Source organism: Phyllobates terribilis, unplaced genomic scaffold (genome assembly GCF_046119375.1).
Source record: "Phyllobates terribilis strain yellow unplaced genomic scaffold, ASM4611937v1 Scaffold_8__6_contigs__length_399053987, whole genome shotgun sequence".
NCBI classification, from domain to species: domain Eukaryota; kingdom Metazoa; phylum Chordata; class Amphibia; order Anura; family Dendrobatidae; genus Phyllobates; species Phyllobates terribilis.
In genome coordinates, this window is record NW_027362768.1 from 95,927,710 (window position 1) to 95,946,112 (window position 18,403).

The following is an 18,403-nucleotide window of genomic DNA, read 5'->3' on the forward strand; positions in this document are numbered from 1 at the left end:
ACCTAAGATACAGAATGGGGGCTAGCTTAGCTAATGATCAAGCCAGACAGACAGCTTCGTCATACATGTCACAGGTTTCTTAAGTGTCACTATCACAGGATGGGAAGGAAGCTTCCTCCTGCCTGAGGCTGTGACATTGCATCACAGCTTACAGAAGAATCTACAGTACTGTAGAAATTTTCAGGTCTAAGTGATTACAGGTAAAATCAGGCCGCAGTTTTGAAAATTTATCAATAGTATTATATTTTTTTCTTAACATTTGCAACCCAAGAATTTTTGTCTACTTTAAAACAACCCCCTTTAAACAACTTAATATCCCTGTTATATTACCCCTTTTATAGTAACTTAAAGGGGTATGCCAATAATACCCCCTACTTAATATCCCTTTTATAGTAACATAAAGGGGTATGCCAGACTGATGATTGACTAGCCCCAACAGTGCGCTCTCCATTGCTGCTAACAGAGGCAACTTTGACTCTGCAGCATTGGAGGAGTGCAGGAGCACTGAAGTTGGCCAAATAACATGCTGGCTTCAGAGCAGTGTTTGTCAACTCTGGAGCAAAAAGCTTGCAATCGCTACACTACTTGCAGCCACCGCAGCTTGACTACAGTATGAGCAGTACACAATAAAATTAAAAATCCCTCAATTCTTGACAACAGAGAGTATTTTTAACAAGAGGTACAGGAGATTGTTTTTCAGGCACTTTGCAATTTGATCCTTTTGGGAAGATGAGACAACACCTTTAAGTCATGCAGTACTTTAAAATGTACAGCCATTAAAGAAGCACGCCCATTAAAGTTGTTATCATCTTAGTCTACTGCAGTCATCATATTATATAGCACTGTACTTACAATTGCTCATTTTGACTTTCTACCCAGCTAATTCTTCTCTTTTCTCTGCTTTATGTAGAAACAGGAAGTCTTTTTTCCTGCATTTATCAGTCCCATCTTCAACTCCTGATCCAACTGCTCCCTCCTCCCCCGTCAGAAAGTCAGGTAAGGCGTGGGAAAGACTTAGTGCAACACAAAGGGAAGAGGGAAAGGAAGCCCAGACTCTAGGAAAAGGGGGAAGTTGAGACCTCCTGGCTGATAGAATATTACCCTGTCTACCCTAACGTCCCTATATTGGCTCTTTCATAATCGCCACACTCATTCCTCGCTCTGTCTTTCCCTGGAGTTAGGCTAAGGTTAGGGAAGGGAGGAGATGAACACTAGTCGATCCCCACTGAACACTAAAGACAACAAGGGGGAAATTGCTTAGCTTTAGACGACTCCGGACAAATGCGCACACGGCCTCAAGTACTGCTCTTGCTAAAGCCTTCACAAGGAGTAATGAATATCGCGGGCACCTCCCTCTGGTATTTATACACCCAGGACAGGGTGTTAAATAGCCAGAGGAAGGTTGCCGCTGGGTCCTAGAGACAGCCTCTAAGAAGGTGTCTGCAATGCCAAACGTAGAGATCTCCTGTAACCCACTGCAGGACGACTGTCTGTCACCTCTGTCACACCCGTGACACAGGAACTTTTGCAGTGAATTATGACTCATGCAGGGAAAATTGACTTCCTGTTTCTACATAGCGCTTAGAAGGATTCAGCCAGTCTGTTTTTAATCACATGATGTCATAGACCTATGATGCCATGTAATATAATGACTGAAATATATGAAGAGGATAAAATCTTTGATGGGGGGAGTGCTTCTTTATTATTGACTCCCAAATAAGAATGCATGCTCAGTACAGTTGAGCATGCATATATTTTCAATGAGGAAAGACAAACAACTACAAGATGCCATTGGCAGTGGTTTATCTACTGTCGGGACAAAGGATTGAAATCCAGAATGTCTGATGACCCACACACACTTAAAACGGCCAGCCTTCCCACTGAAATCAGGGGGTTCGTTAAAAATTTAACTAATGTGTATGCACACTTCTAGTTGGTTCGGCTTACAGAATTTTATAAAGACTGACACATTGTAGCAAACCCTCAGCTGTGAAATGTATTAGTTCTGTTTTCATCTTTTGAATGGAGAACAAAAAGACAAGAGATCTTAAAAGAGGTAAGGAACTAAAGAATTCTACAAAGTTGCATAACATTTTCTTACAAGGTGACTATACTTTTATGTACAAGACTGGAAAGTCATAAACTTTACATACAAGTTAATGTTCTGAGAATATACACAGGATGTTGCTGTCACTTTCTCAGTCACAAATCACAATTGTCGAATCCTCTATAAAACTGAATGACGTCACACAAATAGGCTGGGAATGTTTGTAGTGGTGTGTATGTACCGCTTGACTGAATAGGGGGCAGATCGGAGCGGTTCTTGCCTTTGGTAAACTAACATAAATGGCAGATAGTCTGCTATATGCAACACGGCCATTCTTGTAATGTTAATAATATGATTAATATTATGCTGTTCCTTTGAAGTTCCCAATGAACGGTTATTCCTTTTTTCTTATTTTAACACTCAATCCATTCTGTACATCATATAGTCCGGTCTGTAATTTATCATTCTTCTGTAAATTCCTGTTACGAAGTAACAGCATAAATTCCCTACCAGCAAACAAAAGTCCTTATTAGGTTTTACCCTAACCCAAATCAATTTAACCAAAAATAATCAAGTTATCAAGCAAAGGGGCAGCTTTCACTCACCAAAACACCTATGAAATATGGAAATAGGCTTAGATTACTGTTAGGGGAAAACTTTATTAAAGGGAAGCTATCGGCAGAAAATTACTTTTTGTGTTGTTTTTTTTTATTATTTTTCTCGGCAATGTTTTTTTTTCCCTTATCACAATCTGCATTAAAACTAAAATTAGAAATCTTGCTATTTTCACACTGGCCACAACGGCTTTTTTAGACTCTAACTTCCACTAGTTTTGGCGTAAGGAAATTAAAACTGAAATATGGCAATATAATTTTAACAGAAGGTGGTGGTTTTTAATTAAGAGCTCGTTCAGACGAGCATATTTCTGGGTAGCGCAGATTAATATTTCTAAAACGGGAGTTAGGCTTTATTCACACATCAGTATTTTTGATCAGTGTCTCCAAAACACAGAACAGGTGTCACTCTTTCAATTATAGTTTTTCTCTGTAAATTCCACTCCTTGGCATAAAAGAGAAGAGAAGATGGAGAAAAAAAATTCTCCATCTTCTCCATTCTTCCAGTCCGTGGAAATCAGGCTACACTCAGATGTCATCCACGGGATATGGGATCAAACTCAGGCATGCAGTGATTTTTTCCTTCGACTGCTCCAGTTTCCATTATACAGTCACAGTTGAGGTCCCTCTCTCTCCAGTTCTTCACCATACATTCACAGTTGAGGCCCCACTCTCTCCAGTTCTCCACCATACATTCACAGTTGAGGCCCCACTCTCTCCAGTTCTCCACCATACATTCACAGTTGAGGCCCCACTCTCTCCAGTTCTCCACCATACATTCACAGTTGAAGCCCCACTCTCTCCAGTTCTCCACCATACATTCACAGTTGAGGTCCCTCTCCCTCCAGTTCTCCACCATACATTCACAGTTGAGGCCCCACTCTCTCCAGTTCTCCACCATACATTCACAGTTGAGGCCCCACTCTCTCCAGTTCTTCACCATACATTCACAGTTGAGGTCCCTCTCTCTCTCCAGTTCTCCATCATACATTCACAGTTGAGGTCCCTCTCTCTCTCCAGTTCTTCACCATACATTCACAGTTGAGGTCCCTCTCTCTCTCCAGTTCTCCACCATACATTCACAGTTGAGGTCCCTTTCTCTCTCCAGTTCTCCACCATACATTCACAGTTGAGGTTCCTCTCCCTCCAGTTCTCCACCATACATTCACAGTTGAGGTCCCTCTCCCTCCAGTTCTCCACCATACATTCAAAGTTGAGGCCCCACTCTCTCCAGTTCTCCACCATACATTCACAGTTGAGGTCCCTCTCCCTCCAGTTCTCCACCATACATTCACAGTTGAGGTCCCTCTCACTCCAGTTCTCTACCATACATTTACAATTGAGGTCCCTCTCTCTCTAGTTCTCAACCATACATTCCCAGTTGAGGTCCCTCTCTCTCTCCAGTTCTCCATCATACATTCACAGTTGAGGTCCCTCTCTCTCTCCAGTTCTTCACCATACATTCACAGTTGAGGTCCCTCTCTCTCTCCAGTTCTCCACCATACATTCACAGTTGAGGTCCCTCTCTCTCTCCAGTTCTCCACCATATATTCACAGTTGAGGTCCCTTTCTCTCTCCAGTTCTCCAGCATACATTCACAGTTGAGGTCCCTCTCTCCACCTCTCCACCATACATTCACAGTTGCATGACATGTGCACGGCCCCCATAGAATAACATTGGTCTCTGTGTGATGTAATGTTTTGTCGGATCGAAATTATAGCCATGTGCATGAGCCCTTAGACTGAGATCATAAGATGTGACTGAAGATGAGACTCTATTCACCAGGATGGTCAATTGGCACACAATTTTGTTCCTCAAACATGTGGTTATGGGTTGCCTTGGGTGGACAATGCATCGGCCACACGGTCCTTGGTATAGAACATTAATATTAGATTGGTGAGGGACCAACACCCGGCACCAACACCAATCATTTTTTTTCTGCTCTGGATGTAAGCAGTGAATGAAGCATTTTTACGAGCATTTTATGTTGCAAGTCTTTGTACACATAAGTTTTGCATTTTTTTCTTATAGCGGAGCCTATGGGAAAACACATGAAGAAAGGCCATAGCCAAAGCATGTAGTGTTCAGAAAAAAATTGAAAGTGACTGAAAAATAAATAACTTTTTTTTTTGCTGCTAAAAAGTGGCAAGAAACCAGGAACAAAAACGCTGGTAAAAAAAAGAAGCCATTTTTGAAAAAAAAAATTGCTGTTTGTGCAAGCACTCTCACAGTAATAAATTATACTGGGGATAAGCAAGTTATACGTCTGGTTACCTTGTTGGCTGCTAGCCAATGTACAGACAAAGGATAATTCAAGATAAATCTGTCTACAGTGATATCTAAAAGCTAAAATAATATATTAAAGGAGTTATTGCCACCCTAGTGAATATACAGTTAAGCAGCTCAATCCTACTCACTTATACTACAGTCATGGCCAAAAGTATTGAGAATGAGACAAATAGTAATTTTTCCAAAGTTTACTGCTTCATTTTTTGTAATGGCAATTTGCATATACTCCTGAATGTCAAAGAGTGATTAGTTTAACAGCAATTACTGTACTTGCAAAGTCAATATTTGCCCAGAAAATGAACTTTAACCCCCAAAACACATTTCAACATCATTGCAGTCCTGCCTTAAAAGGAGCAGCTAACATCGTTTTAGTGATTGATCCATTAACACAGGTGTGGGTGTTGATGAGGACAGGGCATGCGATCACTCAGTCATGATTAAGTAAGAATGACATCACTGGACACTTTAAAAGGAGGCTGGTTCTTGGTATCATTGTTTCTCTTCAGTTAACCATGGTTATCTCTAAAGAAACACGTGCAGCCATCATTGCACTGCACAAAAATGGCCTAACAGGGAAGAGTATCGCAGCTACAAAGATTGCACCTCAGTCAACAATCTATCGCATCATCAAGAACTTCAAGGAGAGAGCTTCCATTGTTGTCAAAAAGGCTCCAGGGCGCCCAAGAAAGACCAGCAAGCGCCAGGACCGTATCTTAAAACTGTTTCAGCTGCGGGATCGGACTACCAGCAGTGCCGAGCTTGCTCAGGAATGGCAGCAGGCTGGTGTGAGTGCTTCTGCACGCACTGTGAGGTGGAGACTCTTTGAGCAAGGGCTGGTTTCAAGGAGGGCAGCAAAGAAGCCACTTCTCTCCAGAAAAAACATCAGGGACCAACTGATATTCTGCAAAAGGTACAGGGAGTGGACTGCTGAGGACTGGGGCAAAGTCATTTTCTCTGATGAATCCCCTTTTCGATTGTTTGGGACATCTGGAAAACAGCTTATTCGGAGAAGAAGAGGTGAGCGCTACCACCAGTCTTGTCTCATGCCAACTGTAAAGCATCCTGAAACCATTCATGTGTGGGGTTGCTTCTCAGCCAAGGGAATCGGCTCACTCACAGTCTTGCCTAAAAACACAGCCATGAATAAAGAATGGTACCAGAATGTCCTCCAAGAGCAACTTCTCCCAACCGTCCAAGAGCAGTTTGGCGCCCAACAATGCCTTTTCCAGCATGATGGAGCACCTTGCCATAAAGCAAAGGTGATAACTAAATGGCTCATGGAACAAAACATAGAGATTTTGGGTCCATGGCCTGGAAACTCCCCAGATCTTAATCCCATTGAGAACTTGTGGTCAATCATCAAGAGACGGGAGGACAAACAAAAACCAACAAATTCTGGCAAAATGCAAGCATATATTATGGTCCAAAAGTTGATTGAGAGCATGCCAGGGAGTATTACAGAGGTCTTGAAGAAGAAGGGGCTACACTGCAAATATTGACTTGCTGCATTAACTCATTCTAACTGTCAATATAACCTATTGGTACTCATAATATGATTGCAATTATATTTCTGTATGTGATATAAACATCAGACAAACACTAATAAAAACCAGAGGCCAGCAGATCATGTGAAAATATAATTTTGGTGTCATTCTCAATACTTTTGGCCATGACTGTAGTGAAAACTAGTTACAATCAAAGGTTCAGATTATCCACTATACAGAACTGTAGTAGAAGAGTGATTATGAACAAAAAATCCCCCTTAAACTTAGCTTTTTAAAATCAATCAGCGTCACTCTTCCATATTTATCAAAGGGACCTAGAATGTTGCTTTGACCACAATTACTGTATTCAGGTAGTTGAGAAATAATGTATTAAAAAACTCATTCTGTACTGTGCAGATCTGCGTTTTTTTCTCATATTGATTTGGCATGAGAAAAAAAATCACAGCATGCTGTAATTTGCAGGGCAAATCAGATGGCACACACCCATTCAAGTCTATGGGTGCGTGGAAACATCTGACTGCACTCAGACGACATCCAAGTGTAGTCCGAATCCCGCAGACTCAGACAATGGAGAAGATGAAGAAATTTTGTTCTCCATCTTCTCGTTACTTGTGCTACGATTGTCTAATTCGAGAAAATCGGATCACACTAAGCTGACAGTGTGATCAGAGTTTGATCGGAGTGTCATTACCATAATCGAGGATATTCTCTCGCAGACAAAACATACAATTGTGTGACCCCAGCCCAGTGAATTCTGTGACAATTTAGTGGAACGTGGAACTTTTTGGACTAAAAAGTTGCAAGCAGGTTGAAGACAAAAATAAAGAGCATCTTTGATTTTGTGTAAAATTTGTGATCCATGTGGGTCATTTTAAAAAAATTGCCACAAAACCAATCAAGTCTTTGGGTGCGTGGAAATCTTCAGACTGCACTCAGATGACATCCGAGTACACTCCAGTTTCCGTGGATTCACAGAATGGAGAAGATGGAGAAATTTTGTTCTCCATCTGCTCCTCACAGTGTGCTAAGATTCTCTCATCCGACTGAATCGGATCACACTAAGCTGACGCTCTGATCAAACTTGGATCAGAGTATGATCAGAATGTCATTAACATATTCGATACGATTCCCTTGGATGAAAGAATCTACTCTCATGTGACCCTAGCCTAAATAGAATAACCACCAGGTCTGGCATCAGCTCCCCTCTATTTGTGTGCCAGCTGCATGGCGTTCCAAGAAAAACCTCTGCTTTCAGACCAGAAGTAGCTCCAGCGGTCCACCAGGAATGATGGAGAATCAGAGATATGCGTTTAAAGGGAAAAGTTCTTAGGCTGAAAGTAGTGTCTTGCATTTCACCTGCAATGATGAGGAACTGGAGATGTACAGTTGGTTTCAAGAGTAACCCCCACTCATGGATAGAAAGTGTTGGAATTGGAAAAACTCTGCCTCCACTTCCACAAGTCCCTGGTCCACACGAATCTTTCAAATTGACAGCCAGACAGAATCTTTTGAGGGTTGGGAAGAAGTTAAATAAAAAAAATACATTAAACTCGCCTGTCCTAGGCCCTCACCTGACCCCTTCCACCATGGCTGACAGCCAGCCCCAATGCAGAGCCAGTGTCAGTCAGTGCTGTGGGCGCGGTAACAGCTGCCACTCTCTATACTCACTCTATGAACCCGCACTGGCGCCACCCAGTGACTGAAACCCAAACACTGCCAGGGGGAAGAAAGTTAATTTTCTCCCGGCAGCGTTCAGCTAAGCGCGAGTGACGCGCCCCCTGGGCCGAGTGTGGGGGAATACCCGGAGCCGGGTCTCTGTGTAATGTCAGGGGTTGTAGTCTCCGTGGCGGCGACCCGGTCCTGTGGCTCAGGGTGGTCAAACCAGTGGCGGATCTGTTTACTTGGTTTTTAATGTTGAAATGTCTGACTACGCCACCCGTGGATTGCGGTCACTGAGAATCGCCGCAGCGGGGCAGGCCGCTGAGGCTGATGTTGAGTGCGCAGCAGAGGGTAGTATAACTCCCCACGGGAGGAGTATAGCCTCAGGGCAGCGTGTGTAGATGGTGAGGTTTGTGGTGCATGGGCGCAGCAGAAATGACTCAGAGTCCGTGCAGTGCAGTTCAGGGTCTTTACTGTTGGTAATGAAGAAGGCCCTGCCGGGAGTACTGACTAACATTAGAGGCCTGGTCAGTCTGTGAGCGAACAAGAGTCCCCCTGGCCAGGTGGAGGTGTAGGCCTTCCCGTCTGACTGCACTCTTCCTGGCTACCCTGCTGTAGTTGTGTAGTAGCCCACGTCCCTGAGTGTACCGTGTTGTGCTCACCTGTATGGCTGGTGACTTGGGGACTTTGGTACCTTCCGCACCTCGATGGCGGTGCCGGTCCCTTGCGTGTGACTGAGCCTCCGGGCTTCCTATGGCCAGAGGACCGGAAATCCCCTGCCAGGTGGTTTCTGCTGCTGGATGTGGAAATCCTCACAGCCTTGGACTCCGGTGTCCGGTTCTCTGCGACTTCTGCCAGGATGAGCTCTATCAGCTCCAATCACTGGCCTTCAGCTCCTTGCTGCTGCTCTGTCCCTTCCTTTTGAACTAACTTCTCTGCTAACCCCGCCCCAGATCCAGTTTATAAAGGGCAGGTTCCTCCCCTCCCTGGACTGGGGCAGGAGGCGTGGCATGAAATATTGCTCCTGACCAGGAAAACCCATGCTCGCTCTCAGACATGGTATTTCTACCACTGTGGCAACCAGACCCCTGGGGTGCCACACGAGCACCGGGCAGGTTAGTAACATTAATAACCTACAGATTATCCCCGTATCTGCAGGTTAGTAACATTTTTTCTGGTGGCAGGTTCCCTTTAAATCTTTATATTGGTTGTGTATTCACGCAAAACTATTGTTTATACTATCTCCTATATTAGGGTTTTACCCTATTGTGCACGTCTCCCTTCACAGTCACTGTTTCTTCAACTATGAATGAATGAATGAATAAATGAATGAATACAATTTTTTTGATAAAGTGCATCACAAAAATGTCATTGTTTATATGCACTTGTTATGTGTATGTGCATTTGTTATACATGCTTGTGTACATATCTGTACTATATATTTATGTGTGGAATATGTTAAAGGGAATCTATCAGAATGATCAGAGCTGATTTTAAAAGAAAGGGGTCATTACCAGTGTGAGACAGGTAATGACTGACAGTCTACCCTCCTAATCACACACAGCTCTGCTGTGAGATCAGTACAGAAGAGCTAGCACAGCACCGCAGAAGTGAACTTTGTCTTCTTTGAAACATTTGCAGCAGCATTTGTCCTCTCATAGTGCTGTCAGCAATGTTGCAGAGCTGTGCCTGATTATAACTAACACAGTACAGCAGAGTTGAGCCATGTCTTATTACACACCCAAAAAGCACATTTTCAGTTGCCGTCTCACAAAACTGTCAGCTCTGATGTACTGCCCATCTCCACCCCCCCCCCCCCACACACACACACACACACACACACACACACACTGGCCGCCTGTAATATGCAAGCTGAAGCACTATGCAAGGACAACTGCTGCTGCAGATGTGTTTGTAATAAGACAAACTTCACTTCTGCTGTACTGTGTTAGCTCTGAATTCACTGCAGTGTGTGATTGAGAGCAAAGTGTCAATCATAACATGTCTCACACTGTTAATGCCTCCTTTCACTTAAAACAAGCTCTGGAGGCAGAATCTCAGGGAGATCTATGTCTGGCACCTAGATCTTAACAACTCATTTGCATATAACAAAAATGTGGATTTCTCTAGAACAAGACATCGGATCGCAGATATCAAGGTATCATTTTATTCAACTTTCTATGATCTGCATGCCCATATAGATGGCTTAGAAGTGTTGATCCTCCTGAAAGATTTCCTTTAATGCTTGTATAATGACTAGGCATGTGCATATTTTATATATTTGTGCCTATTATGAAAATGTGCATGTGTTTAAGCAGACGGGGCCCAACGAGAAAAGGAGCAGACACTAGTCTTGCACAGGAGCCTGCACTGACAGTGTCCGTCACTCCTTTCAGTTGTTTTCAACTTTGGATATAAACAGAGAACGGAGTTCAAACAGCCAAGCGCCATTTGCTGTATAGTGGCTGTCCCTGGTACTGCAGCTCATCTTTCATTCATTTCAATACATGCTAATTTTCTCATCAGACAGGAACAGGACTAGAGCTCTAATGCCACCTATAGGAAGTAGCAATCCTAAAAGTCAATATTGACTCTCTAACGAGCCTTGTCATATGACTTAGGAAAAAGCCAAAACCAAAATCTCAATTTGCAGACACTGTTTTTCGGGGTACTACCCCTCATCAGTGCAAAGTGTGAGATCTAGTTTGGCTGGGTGAGAGTAGTCTGACCGGGATCCATGGTGTAGCCTGACATGTCAAGGTGAGGAGACTTTTAAGCCGCAATGCTCCCCTGGGAAATATGCTAATTGTCTCTTCAGAGAGGAAGAGGACTAGAACTCTAGTGCCACCTATAGGAAGTAGCATTCTTAAAAGTCAATATCGACTCTCTAATGAGCCTTGTCATATGACTTACGACGCAAGCCAAAACCAGAATCTCAATTTGCAGGCACTGTGTTTCGGGGTACTGGATTTTGGTACTTTTTTGCATGTATGTTTTAATATAGTATATTTTATAGTTAAATAATCTTTTCAAATATTAAGATTTGGGAGTCCTCAGTGGTTGATACCTTTTAATGGCTAACTGAAAAGATGGTAACAAGTTGCAAGCTTTCGAGACTACTCAGGTCCCTTCATCAAGCATAGTATAACGCAAAATCTGAAGTGTCACATATTTATACACAATGGGACACAGAAACAATGTAATAGATGAGACAGGTAACGTAAAGAGCTAATACTGTGGGAGAAAGATGAACAGTTCTGGCTGTAAATATTGGATTAGTTCATAGATAAGGACTGTGAATGTTTTATTGTCCGGCGATTGAGTTCTGGTCCAGGGTTATGATGACCCCAAAGTTCTGAGGACCACATTCCTCAGTTGATGTAGAATGACATAAATCCATGCGACACAGTCATTCCTACAGATTTTGTGTTATATTAGCCTGATGAAGAAGCCTGAGTAGTCTCGAAAGCTTGCAACTTGTTACCATCTTTTCAGTTAGCCATTAAAAGGTATCAACCACTGTGAACTCTCAAATCTTAATATTTTTCGATCTACTGGCTAACACTGTACAAAAATATATATTTTCCCTGTATCATAATCTTTTCATTAATTCATGTTAAGATATCTTAATCAGAAGCTGAAATGAATGACATATACTGACCATTCATCCGAAATGAGTCGTGGCAGACCACATCTAATTGATAGAGGTTAACAAGTAATGTAGTATATTTCTTATCGTTCCTTAAAAGAGGCAAATAATGGAATATACTCGCGAACACGTCCGCACAGATTAGGTTCTTTGTTTCTGAGTCTGACCATAGTTTGTCCAGTGTAACAATACATATCTTAATATATCTTAATTGCTTGTGTAAATTTCAAAGACTACATTGTACTAAATTTCAAAGCAGTGAATAATTGAAGGAAATGGCAGTCAGAAGCCCTGGCATCTCCTAATAGTTGTCACTTACCCAAGAAAACAAGTTAAACTTAGTGACTTAGAAGTGAGTATAAGTGATTATACATTAGATGCCTTTTAGTATTTGATCCTCTTGAGATGTAAAGTAGTACTCCTGCTTCAGCAAATGAGGCACATTCATTGACTAATGAAAAGTTATTATTTATGCTGTTATTGTATTATTATTACCCCTCCATAAATCACTGGTGAGGCCACATCTTGAATATGTGATACAGTTTTGGACTCCACATTTTAAAAAGGATATTGAGAAGTTAGAGTCAGTTCAAAGGCAGTACCTAGATAAGTACATGAGATGGAGGCCTCTCCTATAATGAGAGGTTAGCAAGGTTGGTCTCCTAAGAGGCGATCTCATTTATATGTATAAATACATGTGCTGTCAATACAAAAGGACTTATTTCTTCTAAAGACCTTACAAAAAAACAAAGAATACTAAAGGGCACCTGTCACCAGAAAAAGCGCTATTAATCTGCAGATATGGGGTTAATCTGCAGGTTAATAGCGTTATTAACCTGCCCAAAGCCTGCACTTAGCTGAACACTGCAGGGAGAAAATTAACTCTATTTCCCCCGGCAGCGTTCCAGCTTCAGCCACAGCGCCAGTGTAGGTTCAGCCACCGATGTGAGAACAGAGGGGCCGCTGTAACCGCATGGGTGGCCGTGACTGACTGCGGGCCCCAATGCAGAGCCAGTATCAGTCAGGGCCGGTGCGCGATTACAGCCGCTGCTCTGTATACTTAGAGTTTTTACTGCACCAGTGCCGGCGCCACCCCCGAGAATGAAACTGGAACACTGGTAGGGAAATACAGTTAATTTTCTCCCAGCAGCGTTCGGGAAGGTTAGTAAAGCTATGAACCTGCAGATTAATACTATATCTGCAGGTTAATAGCATTTTTTTCTGGTGACAGACTCCCTTTAATTACAAAGGCGATTCCGGCAGCTAAATAGGAAAGGGTTCTTTACAGTCAGAGCAGTGAGAGTATGAAATGCCCGACCACAAGAAGTAATAATGGCAAACACCATATCAGCATTTAAAAAAGGTCTGGATGCTCTTCTCCCAACAAATGGCATCATGCGTTATAAATAATCTAGTGATAGAGAATGTATAACTGGTGGAGAAAGGTTGAACTTGATGGACATGTGTCTTATTTCAACCTATGTAACTAAACAATGTTTCAATACTATGTACAAATTTCTCATGTATCAATTTCTCAAGAACTCTGCTTGCCATGAATCAATAAATTTCATTGGGGTGTGGTGTTTTGCTTAGTTTTTGGAGCAGAAACTCTCCAATTTTTCTGCTCTAGAAACTTGTTTAAAAAATTAAGCATAAATACACCCTTAACCGCTTCCCAACCGCCCACTGTAGATAAACGTCCGCGCTGCCTGGGCTCTGTGCAGCGCGGACGTTTAAAAACGGTGGGTGGTCCCGCAGCGCTCAGGACCCCCAGGGTCTTGCAAGCGCTGCGGGAGCGGTGCAGAGCGATAACTCTGACAGGGAACATCATCGGGACCTGATTGGATCAGGTCCCAGTGATGTTAACCCTTAGCTGTCTTCTATATGCCACGATCTATAGTGATCGCGGCATATAGAAGACAGCAGGAGGAGAGGGGGTCGTCCACTTACCTCTCCGACGGCCCCATTATACCTTCCAGGACCTGACGTTGCTATGGCAGCGGGAGGTCACATGACCGCCTCCAGATCTGCCATATATGGTGTCCTGCCTGGCTCAGCCTGCAGCTGAAGCCAGGCAGGAGACTGACTGTGAAACAGTCAGGGAAGATCTCATGTAATGTAATACATGTCTATTACATTACATGAGATCAGAGATCAGAAATATAAAAATTAATGTCCCATACAGGGACTAAGTAAAAATGTAAAAAAAAGTTGAAAAAAATGTTTTTAAACTGTTAAAAAAAATTACAAAATAAATAAAAATAAATAAATAAAATATTAAACCGATAAATCCGTATATTTATGCAAAAATAAAAAAAGTACACATATTTTGTATCACCGCGTCTGAAACAACCCGAGCTATAAAACTGTCACACTAATTAACTCCTTCTGTGTACACCGTAATAAAAATAAATAAAAAACGGAGCAAAAACTATGCTTTTTCCTCATATCGCCAAACAAAAAGTGGAAAAAAATGCGATCAAAAAGCAAAATGGAAATAAAAATGGTACCACTGAAAACTTCATCTTGTTCCGCAAAAAACAAGCTGCCATACAGCTCCATCAGCCGAAAAATAAAAAAGTTATACCTCTCAGAATAAAGCAATGCAAAAAAAATATTTTTTCTATAAAATGGTTTTATTGTGTAAAAGCGCCAAAACATAAAAAAATATACAGTAAGTGTAGTATCGCTGTAAACGTACTGACCCGAAGAATAACGCTGCCTGATCACTTTTACCACACGCAGAACGGCATAAAAAAAAACCTCAAAAAACAATTCCTGAATTGTTGTTTTTTGTTAATTTTACCTCCCAAAAAACGGAATAGAAAGCGATCAAAAAATGTCACGTACCCAAAAATGGTACTAATAAAAATGTCAACTCGTCCCGCAAAAACAAGCCGTCACATGACTCTGTCGGCCAAAATCTGGAAAAATTATAGCTCTCAAAATATGGCGATGCAAAAACTAGATTTTGCAAAAAAAAGCGTCTTTTAGTGTGTGACAGCTGTCAGTCATAAAAACCCAATATAAATCTGGTATCTCTGTAATCGCACTGATCCGAAGAATAAAGTAATCTAATCAGTTATATCACACGAGGAACGGCGTAAAAAATAAATAAAACCAATTCTTCACCTGCTACTGATTAGTTTATTATGTCTCCCAAAGATCGCAGTAAGGCGCAGAGCCTTACATTTATCCTGCGCTCTGCGCTGAGCACTTACCCCAGAGTTTGCATGTAAATCTCTGAAATATGTGATTCAGACAGAACCCATGACGGAAGATTCCCTGTAATGAGGCATATATAGGCACTGTGGATGCCGTCTGGCCTGGGATCCCACGGTGTCATTTGTTTTAGGCGTGCATAAAAGTGCGGTTGGCCACAGTTTTGTGCACTTCTGAAAAAAAGGACACCACTAAACAGAGGCCAGACGGAGTCCAGAGTAACTCTGCTGCCTCATTACAGTGAATGGATCCCACAGGGGTTTCATCTGAATTACATCACTTGGAAATTTAGATGGAAACCCCGATGTAAGTGCTCAGCCTAGAGCGCCGGATAAATGTTATGTAAAATGTTCCCAATAAAAGCTTCAACTCAGTCCTCAAAAAAAGATAGTCCCCACTCAGGTCCGTCATCTGTTAAAAATATAAGGGACTTCCAAGTTACTGGTAGCAGAAAGGCTTTGGAAAAGCGAAATGGCCCTTGCCCCCCAAAAGAAATTCCGAAAATTTTGTGCTCCCAAATCCAAATGCCTATTCTACAATAATTTGTTCTCCAATTGTCAAATAGCACTCCGCCCCCCCCAGATCTCGCCATATGGCTGAGCGGTACGATACAGCCACATATGGGGTATTGACACTTTTAGAAGAAATTGTGTGACACATTTCGGCACCATTTTTACCCATTGCCCTGTGTGAAAATGTAAAATCTGAGGGTAAAAATTTTTTTGTGGTAAAAATATAATTATGCTTTTTTCACTGCCCAATGGTATAAATTTAAAAATTAAAAAATACTCACTACTTCCCTAGATGAATTCCTTGAGAGGTGTAGTTTACAAAATGGGGTCACTTGTGGGGGTTTCTGCTGTTTCGGCACGTCAGCGACTCTTCAAATGTGACATGGTGTCTGCAACCTATCCCAGCCAACATAGCGCTCCTCTCTTTTCCGAACCCTGCCGTACACCAAAGCAGTGGTTTTCCCCCACATATGGGGTATCGGCGTACTCAGGAGAAATTGCACAACAAATTTCATGGTGCAATTAATCCTGTTACCCTTATGATAATGCAAAATTAGGGAATGAAAAACATTTTTTGTGGGAAACATGTGAAAATTTTATTTTTACGGCTCAATATTATAAATTTCTGTGAAGCGGCTGGGGGTGCAAGGTGCTCACCACACATCTAGATAAGTTCTCTAAGGGGTCTAGTTTCCAAAATGGTGTCACTTGTGGGGGGTTTCCACTGTTTAGGCACATCAGGGGCTCCCCAAATGCAACATGGCATCCGCTAATTATTCAAACAAATTTTACATTCAAAAAGTCAAATGGCGCTCCTTCCCTTCCAAACCCTGCCGTGTGCCCAAACAGTGGTTTGCCTCCACATATGGGGTATCAGTGTGTTCAGGAGAAATTGCACAACAAATTTCATAGTTCAATTTTTCCTATTACCCTTATGATAATGCAAAATTAAGGGATGAAAAACGTTTTTGTGGGAAAAATGTGAAAATTTTATTTTTACAGCTCAATATTATAAACTTCTTTGAAGCACCTTGGGGTTCAAGGTGCTCACCACACATCTAGATAAGTTCCCTAAGGGGTCTAGTTTCCAAAATGGTGTCACTTATGGGGGGTTTCCACTGTTTAGGAACATCAGGAGATCTCCAAACGCAACATGGTGTCTGCTAATTACTCAGACAAATTTTACATTCAAAAAGTCTAATGGCGCTCCTTCCCTTCCGAACCCTGCAGTGCACCCAAACAGTGGTTTTCCCTCACATATGGGGTATCACCACGCTCAAGAGAAATTGCACAAAAAATTTTGGGGTACATTTTTTCCTGTTACCCCTGTGAAAATAAAAAAAATTGGGTCTAAAGTAACATTTTTGTGAAAAAAGTTAAATGTTAATTTTTTTCTTCCACATTCCAAAAATTCCTGTGAAGCACCTGAAGGGTTAATAAAGTTCTTGAATGTGGTTTTGAGCACCTTGAGGGGTGCAGTTTTTAGAATGGTGTCACTTTTGGGTATTTTCTGTCATAAAGACCCCTCAAAGTGACTTCAAATATGATGTGGTCCCTAAAAAAATGTTTTTGTAAATTTTGTTGGAAAAATGAGAAATCGCTGGTCAACTTTTAACCCTTATAGCTCCCTAACAAAAAAAAATTGGGGTTCCAAAATTGTGCTGATGTAAAGTAGACATGTGGGAAATGTTGTTTGTTAACTATTTTGTGTGACATATCTCTCTGATTTAAGGGCATGAAAATTCAAAGTTTGAAAATTGCAAAATTTTCAAAATTTTCGCCAAATTTCTGATTTTTTCACAAATAAACGCAAGTGATATCGAATAAATTTTACCACTATCATGAAGTACAATATGTCATGAAAAAACAATCTCAGAATCAGGGGGATCCGTTGAAGCGTTCCAGAGTAATTTCTTCATAAAGTGACAGTGGTCAGAATTGAAAAAATTGGCCCGGTCATGAAGGCAAAAACAGGCTCTGGTGCGAAGTGGTTAATGAATGAACATCTGTTCTGCATGTACTGTGAGGCATGTACCTGTATGCAGGGAGCTGTGGGGCCCCATACTGTATGTAGGGAAGCTATAAGTCCCCCATACTGTATATGGGGAGATGTGGGACCATTATACTACATAGAGGGGAGCTGTGGGAACATCATACTGTATTTAGGGAGCTGTGGGGATTCAGCTTTTCTTGCTGGATCGATCAGTCATCACATGATTACTCATTTGCGATTTACATTCTTCTAGTCATGTACCAACTAACTTCCCTTTCTGTTTCTCTCAATGCTTTAACATTCAGAGAAGCAGTAAAATTAGCTCATCGGCGCGAGACCACAAGTATGCAAATTGTATATGAGAGATTATGTGATGACTAGTGATGAGCGAGCATGCTCGCCACTGCTCGGTACTCGAGATGCTCGGAGCTCGCCGAGTACTTTCGAGATGCTCGGGCGGGAGCTCGGGTCCCCTCACTGCATGTCTGGCGCTATTTAGAGCACCAATCATGGAGGGATTGTCTGCCACTCACTGTAATGCCACAGCCATGGGAACAGTGCTCACAGTGAAACATGAAAAGCCGGCAATTCAGCAGCGGCATACACCGGTACCCGACAATGTAGAACAGAAAGAATAGAGCATCACACATAGATTAGATAGATAGAAACATGTCAGTCACATATATAAGAAGTACAGTGACAGTGTTGGTTACTGTACTTGTCATTTAGTGTTAAAGGATTTATTAAAAAAAAATATTAGTGTTTTCATGCACCGTTTCTTTAAAAAAGCCGGCCGGCAATTCAGCATCGGTACCCGACAATTTAGAACAGAAAGAATAGAGCATCACACATAGATTAGATAGATAGAAACATGTCAGTCACATATATAATAAGTACAGTGACAGTGTTGGTT